This window comes from Kogia breviceps, chromosome 17 (assembly GCF_026419965.1).
Source record: "Kogia breviceps isolate mKogBre1 chromosome 17, mKogBre1 haplotype 1, whole genome shotgun sequence".
NCBI classification, from domain to species: domain Eukaryota; kingdom Metazoa; phylum Chordata; class Mammalia; order Artiodactyla; family Physeteridae; genus Kogia; species Kogia breviceps.
In genome coordinates, this window is record NC_081326.1 from 13,129,675 (window position 1) to 13,140,607 (window position 10,933).

The following is a 10,933-nucleotide window of genomic DNA, read 5'->3' on the forward strand; positions in this document are numbered from 1 at the left end:
TCCGGGAAGATCCCACGTGCCGCAGAGCGGCTGGGCCCGTGAGCCGTGGCCGCTGCGCCTGCGCGTCCGGAGCCTGTGCTCCGCAACGAGAGAGGCTACGACAGTGAGAGGCCCGCGTGCCACAAAAAAAAAAAAAAAAAAAAAAAAGGATGGAGGAGTATCGAAAAGGGGGCATGAAAACCAAGCGAGACACTGTGGGGCTTTCCCAAGTACAGAAGCCCCGCTGTGTCCCCCATTTCTTGTTGGTAGGGAAAAGGTTTCCACCTCCTAGACCTTCCCTGAGTTCCAAAGGGCGGATTCAACCAGAATCATGGGGGAGGAGCTTCCCAGGCCACGCCCACCAGCAATTGGATTCAGTAGCACTGGGCTAGGGGGGTGGGGAAAGGCAGGAAGAAAGAGGAGTGCGGAGACGGGGCCCGGGCCTGGCTCCTCCTGCGGGATCTCATACACGTCCGCGGGAACTGGGGCCCCACCCAGGGGGAGGATGGCAACCTCGGGCTGCAGCATGAACCCGTGGACCCCAGACGGGCTGGAAGCAGAGACTGATGACTGAGACTCCCGGAACACCACCGTGTCACTGCCCTGCCGAACAGTCAGAGGACGGCGACACACCCTGAAGCCCTCCCCACGTGTTTTGCCTCTCAAAACTCTTTCCGGGGAATTAAGATCCCACAGGTTGCATGGCGTGCTCAAAAAAAAAAGAAAAGAAAAGAGAAAAAGGAAAAACTATTTCCTGAACCCGTTGGGGAGCTTGGGTCTTTTGAGCACGAGCTTCCTGTTCTCTCTGCGTGACCCTGCAATAAAGCTTCCTCTGCTCCAGACTCCGACGTTTTGGTTTGTTCGGCCTCGCTGTGCAACTGGCACGTGAACATGGGTTCGGCAACAATTTGGCTCTGAGAAGCTTCTCTAGGGGTGATTCTAACTCATGATTGTGTCCCCGGGGGGAGCCCTGTGTTTGCACATAGTAGACCCCCTAAAAAAGAAATAAATGTACAGGAAAAAGAACCTTGGGTATTTTCCTAAGCTTGGCTCTCTCTTGGGGAAACAATCAAGAAAGAGTTTCACCTCCCTGGAAAGGAAGTCACCTCATCGTCCCACCTTGAAATCCAGCAGCAAGGCTCCAGGCCATACCCTGACTGCTTATATTGGAAGGACGGATGACAAGAGCAAACAAAAGAATATTAATAATAATATTAAGACTCTGGTTGTTAGTTCAAAATCAGCAGCATTGAACCAAAGAGCCGTAACTACAAGGTATAAAGCTGTTTGTCGATGGGGTGAGGCCTCAAATGCCGCACCAAGAAGAGAAGCAGGTTGTGATGTTAAGAAAACTGCTCCAGGGGTCATGAACAGCTCAGTCCAGCCTGGCACCCTGAACCCTGGGCTTCTGGTGACTGTAAATATTGCAGCCTGAAGGCCTTTTGCTTTGTAACATATGTTGGAGAGGCTTAAGATTGTTTTGATGTGTTCAGTAATAAGAAGAGCTACCCATATTTAGTACTTACTGTGAGACAAACTTTGTATCGAGTGTCTTACATGCACTGACCCACTTATTTCCTCAGAGCAAATCAATCAGTTAATATCTTCCTCACCTGATGGATGAGGGATTTGAGACTTAATGCTCTAAGTAAACTCTCAAGCCAAGAAGTGGTGGAGCGAGGATTTGAACCCCGATCGTCTGATGTGAGAAGCCAAGGATGTGACGACTGTATTGTCCCCTCTTCATGAGCGCACGGAAGGGCATCGGCGTGGCTACAAAGAGTAAGTGATTGGATGTATGGCGGACCACGGTGTGACCCCGGTTTTCCCGTCCCCCCTGGGAAGAGCCTCCTCTCCCACTTTTCCCTTTGTTGGATGAGGCTAAGTAGTATGGGATTCAAAGTCAGTATTCACAATTGTCCTCTGGTCTTTAGAGAGAGATTTTCTAATTCTCTTCAGTTCTTTAGTTGAGACTTTTGCACAGACTTCAAATTTGTGTACCATTCCAGGCAGGCCGAGGTTGTACAGGTATTCAAAAGCAGTCTGTATGGAAGGTGTGGTTGGTACCTCCCTGGAAGCCAGCAGGCCAAACTCTTTGCCGCGCAGTGAAAGCAAAGGGTTTCCCGTGTGGAGCCAGAGCCAGGCAGCTTTGAGCTTTGATCAGTCTAGAGAAAGAGATGATGGCTAGTGCAGGCACACCTCCCAGCTTGGTCCCCCATTCCCTGACAGTCCTGCCTGCCTCTAACCAATCACATCTCATTGTTTTCCCTTGAAAATCTTAAGAGTTTTTGTTTCCGTGTAGACATTAGTGCTGCATTAAAAAGGACCTTTAATTGGGAGAGAGAGAGAATGACTTCCGGAGCGGATACCTGCCATTCCAGCTCTGTCATCTGTACCCTGCTCTGATTGAGCGTCTTTGGCAAAGCCGGAATGAGCTCTTAGGATTGCCCCTTGATTCTTTTCTGAAATTGCATTTCAATAGAACAGATCATCTTTAGGGAGACGAAAAAAAAAAGCCTGTTCTGATCACAGATGCATGGGAAACACACCAAATTTGCTTTCACTCCAAGTTGAAGGTCTTCATCTGCCAAGTTGATTGGTTCCCAAAGCAGGTTCACTGTTGCCTGCCAGCTTTCCTCATAGGAGCTGGCAGAAGCCAAACAACACATTTATGGCATCGGCTCTGCATCTCTGCATTGGAATCTCGTTGAGTGGAGTGTGAGGGGATGTAAAGGAAGAGGGGAGCTTAAGTTGGTCTGAACTACACGACAACACTTGCCATGAAAATCAAACCAGATCCCCGCTGAGGGTCATTCGTCAAACTCCCTTCCTGTTTTCCTTTTCATGCTCTTTGTTTTGTTTCCCTGATCCTTTGACTGCATGACTCTTATGGAATCGGAAGTCAGGCAACACCACAGAAGAAAATGAACCGAGCTTGTGGTGTCCCTGCCTGAGCCAAACCCCAGAAACGGTGGAAATATCCAGTGCCAGCCCGAGTCTGTGAGATTTCCAGCCTGATAGCCAGACCAACAAGGTTTAGAGTGATGTGTGGGCCTCCTCACTAGGAGCCTTTGCAAGGTTTGTGTTTATTATTTCACTCGTCTGTCAGCGACATTGATTTTGAGGGTTAACCTTTCTTTTTCCAGAGCCATTAAGTAAACACACTTCCAATAATCCACAAGATCTAGCTTTACAGGGTGTGAAATATTATACTAATACTTTCCCCTCTAACAGACATTAAAGTTCAGTCATAACCAGTCTGCATTTGAGATTCTTCATTTGTTAAAGACCCTTAGGCGGCTGAAGGTCATAGTCAGTGGTGTGGAGGTTAACAGTAATCAGCCTGATCTCCCCTAATGAAAGGCTTTGATTCATAGTAAACGCCTGTCACGTAGCGTCCTCTCGCTATGGCTCATTCCAGGCAGCAATGTGTCATCACGGACCGCACAGTTGGGAAGAGATGCGTGGATAGCTTTCGCCAGGTGCCGTTAGCTACCTTCAGCTCACCTCTCCGGCTTTGTCTGGGGAGCTGCTGCATGGAGACGCTGGTGCCCTTGGCCCTCTTGATGGGCAAATTGGGAGAAGGGGAAACTGATGACTCCATGCCACCTACCTACGGAATTGTCTGTGAGATCCCTTACACCTTTCTGTGCTTTCTGGGTTAACACTTGTAGCTGCAGGAAAATGAAAGGAAAATCGAGATGTGTGTCTCTCTTGCTCTCTTTGCATGACTATTGAAAAAAACTAAGAAGAGGTTTCCAGTCTGGGGCAGTGAGAGTTGACCATTTGAAGTTAAACTGGGACTGATTTCACACGTGCTCCCTAGCTCTTAGATGAGGAAGTAATTCTACGGTCACAAGTATGCTACGTGCTCCCGATTCAGGCCAAACCATGCCCGTCGAGGCATTTGTCTGTATTATATAAGATAAACTTATTAAGCTCTGACCTAATATTTCAGTCCTATTAGCCACGAGCCGGCGACAGCTCCAAGTAGGAGAAAGAATTCCCCAACTCATCTCTCACTATCAGTTCTGTATCGCTGACCTCCTAGGCTAGGCAATGTTCCGCGCTTTTAATGGATGTTATCTCTCAACCTCTTTCAACCGTGTAAGGTAAAGATTATCTGCATTTTATAAATGAAACTAACTGGACCCGGTGAAATTAAGTTGCCAGAGTTTACACTGATCATTAGAGCAGGGCTGGGATTTGGAGCCCATTCTCTCTGAAGTCAAAGCCTTTCCATCTCTTTCTAAGAAGGTATTGTCTCTTGTGTATCTTGATTTGTATAAAGTGCTTCTTTAAGCCAAATTCTGAGCCAGGAATAGAAATGCCAGACCTTGCGATGGATCTGGCAGCCTTTTTCAAAATAATCAAGTCCAGAGGAGAGGAATTCCAAGGAGTACAGAGGTAGTGGAGGCTGTTCACTAGGGGCTCTGGCCTACGGATGCTCTGAGCTCCAGGGCCTCTCCCCCAGGGCTGGAAGGTGGCTCCTGCTGCGGACATTCTCCCTGGCCTGGGGCCCATCGTCACAGTCAGTGGTAGGAGAAGAATACTGCCCATTCCACCTGGGGTCAGGTTCTACGTCTGAAAGTGTAGTGATGCAGGCCTCAGAAACGAAGAGTGGTCGTGTATGGGAAGGGAAGGGCGGGCCTCAAGTCCTCAGCTCCAGGGGAACCACCCGGGTTCTTTTCGTGTCTCCGAATCTCGATGAGCCGCCAAGGACTAACGCTGCATCAAGTGCTGACTCAATGGCATGACCTAAAGGCAAGCGATGATAACTTCAGCCACATCATTTATTCAACTACCGTTTACTAGAGATCCGTCCACCCAGAGTGGGGGAAAGGGCTTACTGTTGTAGTTGCATTATTTGAGGGAGAGCTAAAGAAACCCTGGTTCTCCTGAACATAACTTAGTAAATGTGGATGGAAAAAGATCAGACCAAGGAGTCAACTTTAAAGCGTAGACTTAATGCTGTTGCTACCTTGTGTTATTTTGGAAAAGTTACATAGCTTCTCTGAGTTTTCATTTCATCTTTAAAATGTGATTAGTATTACCTAACAAGGTAATATAATAAGACTCAAATTAGTTACTATACATGCAAATGCTTGAAAAATTATTGATAGTTATGAAACAAATGAAAATTGGCATATATGTGTTAAGTACATGCTAGGTGCCCGTAGAACATGAAGAGATATGTCGTAGTCTCTGACACCAAGCACCTTACAATTTAGTTACAAAGAAAGGGTACAAACACTTAAAAAGTTAAACAACACAAGGGATGAATAATATACAAACTCTAGAAATGCCATGCAGTAGTTCGTGATTAATTTCCAAACGAATGCCTCTGTCAGTTGTCCTAGGAGCTTAGAGGAAGACAAAACAATTGATGAGTGTGATATGTAAAGTGTGTTGGAAGAGGAATAATTTGACGGGGGGTGGGGGAAAGAGGGGGAGAAGGAGAGAGAGAAATTGATAAGTCAAGGACAACCCAGAATGAATATTGAATATACACGTGTACAAATTTCCCCAAAATTTGTAGGTTGAAGCATTAGCCCTACATGTGACTATGCTGGAGATTAGGGCCTTTAAGGAGGTGATTGAAGTTAAATGAGATCATAAAGGTGGCACCCTGATTCAGTAAAACTGGTGTCCTTATGAAAGAGGAAGAAATACCAGCGATAGCTTTCTCTGTCTCTCTCTCTCCCTCTCTTTGTCAGGAGGACACAGTGATAGGGCAGCCGTCTTGCAGGTCAGGAAGAGAGCTCTCACCAACAACTGAACCCTGTCAGAACCTTCATCTTAGACTTTCTATTTTACTGTCCAGAACTACAAGAAAAAAAATGTCTGCTGTTTAAGTTATCCAGTCTGTGGTGTTTTGTTATGGCAGCTTGAGTGGATTAAGACAACAGGAACCTTGTAAATAAAAAAGAGAGGAGGAAGGGATACAGAGTACTCTTTAAAAAAGTTGGTTTTGTGTTTCGTTTTGTTTCTTAATTAACATTTTGGCCAGTAAGTAGATAACCTTGGAGTTTAATGTTTTGGAAAATGATAGACTGAAAAGGACATAGAATAAATCAGGGTCAGGTTGAAAGTGACTTTGAATGCCACTAAGAAGCTCACATTTTATCCTGTAGCAAACGTGAATGCACCTCAAATTTTTAGAGCGGACAATATGCTCAGTAATAAAGCAGCACTTTAGCAAGAATAATCCTGTGAGAGTAAGAAGGCTGAATTTTTTTTTTTTTTTTGGTACGCGGGCCTCTCTCTGTTGTGGCCTCTCCCGTTGCGGAGCACAGGCTCCGGACGCTCAGGCTCAGCGGCCATGGCTCACGGGCCCAGCCGCTCCGTGGCATGTGGGATCCTCCCGGACCGGGGCATGAACCCGCGTCCCCTGCATCGGCAGGCGGATTCTCAACAACTGCGCCACCAGGGAAGCCCAGAAGGCTGAATTTTAAAGAGCAGAGACACAAGGCAAAAGGTTGTTATAATGATTCTTCTAGAGTTTAATGCTAAGTAAAAGATCATTTTTAATCGATATCAAAAGTGAGCTTGGCAACTCACCACATTCCTGTATATTTCTGCCAAGAAACTCAGCAAATGCAGCAATTCGTTCCATCTTCTCATTTATTTGTTTCTCTTACTTTATTACATGGATTATCTATTTTTTAATACATGTTTCCCCACTATCAGAATAAATATAGAGCGTTCCTATGGAAATTTTTGTAAGCTGAAATGGTGTGAAGTGAATAAGCAATTACCTTAGGACGCATCTTGCAAATGGATGTGCAAAATAAATGAAGATAGAGCACAGGCGCTCACAGACACAGTTCAACTTCTGGCAGCTGGATGCTGAGATGCTGAGTGTATTCCAGGGAAGGGGCTTGGCGGGGCCCCTCTCACTGTTCGGGGTGCCGCCTCCATAAAGCCTCACTGCAAAGTAAATGCGGAGCACTGTTTTCACTTTTCACCTTTTTTCATAAAAGCAAAAATTCTCTTCAGACTTCTCTTGTTTAGCCAATACGGGCACTCATGTAGGTCTTTCGTAAAAGTGAAGTGGCTGATAAGAAGCTTCAAAAAGTGAAAGATACCTGCAGCTCTATTTATTAATTCAACACATATGTATCAAAACCTACCAAATGTCAAGCTCTGTTCTAGGCACATGAAGCTGCCCTGCTCTTAGGAGCACATCTTCTAAGAAAGAGAGACACACAATAAACAGGAAGTCGTATATATTAGAAGTCATATAGTATGTAGTATATAACTATTAGACAGCTCAAGGATATACTAAAGGGCTTTTACATACCCTCTATGAAAAAAAAAAAAAACTAGAGCAAGAAAAGTGAATTTAGATAGTGTCAGGGGACAATAGATGGCAGTTTTAAATATGATGCTCAGGGTAAGCCTTACTGAAAAGGTGACCTCTAAGCAAAGACTTGTACGTGCGTCTCATATCGTAAGTCAATATGGACATTCTTTTTAAAGAAGGAGGGTTTTAAATAATACACAAAAAGAAAATTTCAGTAGTTCATCATGCAGTGATAGAGGCTTAGGCCAGTGTTTTAGTGGTGGGGAAAAGAGATCAATGTCAGAGAAATTGTTAAAAATAATTGATAGTTAAATGACGAACTCCCCTTTCTCTTCTGTTCTCCACATTTGGAAAGGTGAGTGAGGTTTCAGACTTTAATGAATGGAAGACTTACAGCTTCGTTCATGGAGGTAGGGCTTTCAGTGAATGATGGTCATGCACTTGTGAAATCTATGACCCTTGCTGAAACCAAACCAAAAGAACAACAAAAAAAGAAAAAAATATATAAAAGGAAATTTTATTTGCAGTGAAAATGGAAAACAGCTACTTCCCTAAACCACAGTCTTTGAAGAATATCTGCCAAACATTCTGAAATTCAGACGAATCAAGGAAGGTTGCTGAAAGCCAGAACAAATGAATATCTTCACATCTTGAACGAGGTATAGAATTCTCTAAAAGTAAATGAGACTCCTCACGGAGTGGGGGTGGGCTGCAGTAATAAACATCCCTGTGGGATGTAGGTTTCTTTGAAATCTGGGCGCCTAAATGGCAGAAGTCATCTGGATGGGAAGTGAAATTAAGAAGAAACAGAAAATACTAACTCCTGATTCAAGCCAACGGGGCATACGTTAAATACATTGAATAACCTATCAGAAGATGAACAGGATGCTTAATTTTGAGCTACACACACCTGTCTGGATCAGCTGTTCACCCGAGGAGGTATGTGCCACCAAGACACAGGATGAAAAATAGACACTGATGATGTGTGTAAGATAACACGTCTGATTTCAAATTGCCAGGGGCCCCAGATTACTTCTGCTACTCTGTAAATTATTCTTGAATGAATAGTAGAAACAGAACTATACTCATTCAAAAATGAGTCATAGGACTTGCACTTCTGTCTAATGCGGGTAACAGGGACCAGACTTCCCCTTCACCAAAACATATGACACATGGGTTGTGAGCTGTTAGATACCAAGCAATGAAAGATAATGTTCATGTAGAGTCAAGAAACAAACCGGGCCGGCTGTGACCGCCGTGGATGCACTGCTGAGTTGGGCTGCTTCCCAGAGCAGGAGACTTGGACAGGTTTCCAGTGCTGGCTGGGGCCACCTGGGGCCAGCTGGCTGGGTGGATTGGGCAGGGAAATTCCTCAGTAGAAGCCCGGAGAGGGGCACACGGGGTGAGCTAGGTGGTAGAGAGTGACAGAGATGGTGGCTGCCAGAGCTGGGCCAGCGAGGTCAGACTGTAGTGAAAAAACAAATGGCGCCTACCAGCACCTCCTTGCCAGAGAAAGATCGACCAGATCCCTGTTCCCGCCAGCACAGGCCCTAAAATTAGTCCCTGTATCTCCATTACATAAGAGGCAGGTGCTTTTCAGGCTGCTGCCTCTGGGCTGGGAATCAGAGCGAGTGCAATCGCACTCAGGCCCCTCAAGACCAGAGTCTCAGTTTCCATAGGCCTAAGGTTCTCCCAGACAGAAGCCCCGCTGGTTTTCAAAGGCAGACGTGGTGAGAGCCCATCTTCCCAGCGCGGGATCCTCCAGGCCGAGGGTCCTGACGTGGGGCTCAGACTCCCCGCGCCTCGGGACGACCTCCAATGTTGTCATGTCCCCCCTGCTATGGTCACTGCTCCGGGGTGTGGGCTCCACCTAGACTGCGCCCCTGCCCCCTCCTACGCATCTCGATGTGGCCTTTACTTTACATCCTTAGTTGTAGAAAATCTGTTCTGATAGGCTTCATGGTCTTCTCAGAGAGAGCTGTTCTACATGTAGTTGTAGTTCTGGTGTGTCCATGAGACGAGGCGAGCTCAGGATCTGCCTACGCCACCCCCTTGATTTGATCCCTGGGTAAATGTACATTTTTCTTATCTCCATCTCTTTAAAAGATCATCGATTGTTAAAGGCAAAAACACTTTTGTAATGTATTTGGGGGTTTACAATGCACGTAGAATCGAATGTATGAAAATGAAAGCACAAATTCCAAAATAAAATAATGACCGACCACCACTTACCCATTATAATGGTTGAATTTTTTTTTAAAACAAAACTGACAATGACAAATGCCGATGAGGATGAAGGGCAAAAAAGGGGACACTCGTTGTTTCTGGAGGAGATGCAAAATGGTACAACCACTTTGGAAGACAGTTTGGCAGTATCTTAGAAAGCTAGACTGTAGTCTAGACTGATGTTGATAATATGTACACTTGATACGATGAAAATGGCACTCTACTGCCCAATAACCCATAAGCCCAGTCATGTCGTAAGAAAAACATTAGACAAATCACAGTAGTGGGGCCTTCTTCAAAATGCCTGACTGGTACTCCTCAAAACTTTCAAGGCCATCAAAAACAAGGAAAATCTGAGAAAGCCTGAGAAGACATGACCACGCACTCAGCTCTCTGCCTCCTGCTGGTCCTGGTGAGGAAGCAACAGAAAGGATACCCCATGCCCAAGCTGGGAATTATTGCTCGATCAGCCGGTCCCATGTGAGAAATAGCTGTGGCTATTGCTCAGTTTCTAGGTTACAGGAATTCACACCATGGACAGCGGGAAGGAGTGGGGCAAAGATCCCAGAGCGTTTAAGGAACACCGACCTCATGGGAACCAAAACTGCCTGGACAGCAATAAAAATAACTGCTGACACTTATTGATAACTTACTATGGGGAAACTACTCTTCTTTGTGATTTATATAGATTTACCTCTTTGATACTTATCTTTTAAAAACCCATTGGGGGGCTTCCCTGGTGGCGCAGTGGTTGAGCGTCCGCCTGCTAATGCAGGGGACGCAGGTTCGTGCCCCGGTCCGGGAAGATCCCACGTGCCGCGGAGCGGCTGGGCCCGTGAGCCGTGGCCGCTGAGCCTGCGCGTCCGGAGCCTGTGCTCCGCCACGGGAGAGGCCACAACAGTGAGAGGCCCGCGTACCGCAAAAAAAAATTAAAAAAAATAAAAACCCATTAGGTGCATATATTATTAAATCCATTTTGCAGTTGGGGAGACATACTAGGAAGTCACAAATGGTTCCTGAATAGAGTTGGAAGTGGAGCTATTGAAGAGAATCCAGGAGTCTGTTTTCATGGCAAATTGAATGTTATAAATTCGCTCACACAGTCATGGAAACCAAATGATCAAAATAAGAGTATCTTATTAAGGTCAAGCAGCAGTTTGAAAGTAGCATAAGATTTTATTTTTGAGAATATCTTATTGTTTTTAATATTCTTTTGCCTTTCTTCTCCAAGAAAAGAGTTAACTTATAAGTATAAAATTTCTCTAATTTCGTTTCTGTTGTCAAATCCTTGAGTATTTGTGCAGAAACTGGGAGCACTTGCGGGGGGGGGGGGGGGCATCTATACTCACTTTTGTGTTCCCAGTGTCCAGAATATACTTAATAATGTTTTTGAAGTGTTAATATTTTCTAAGAAAATAAGAG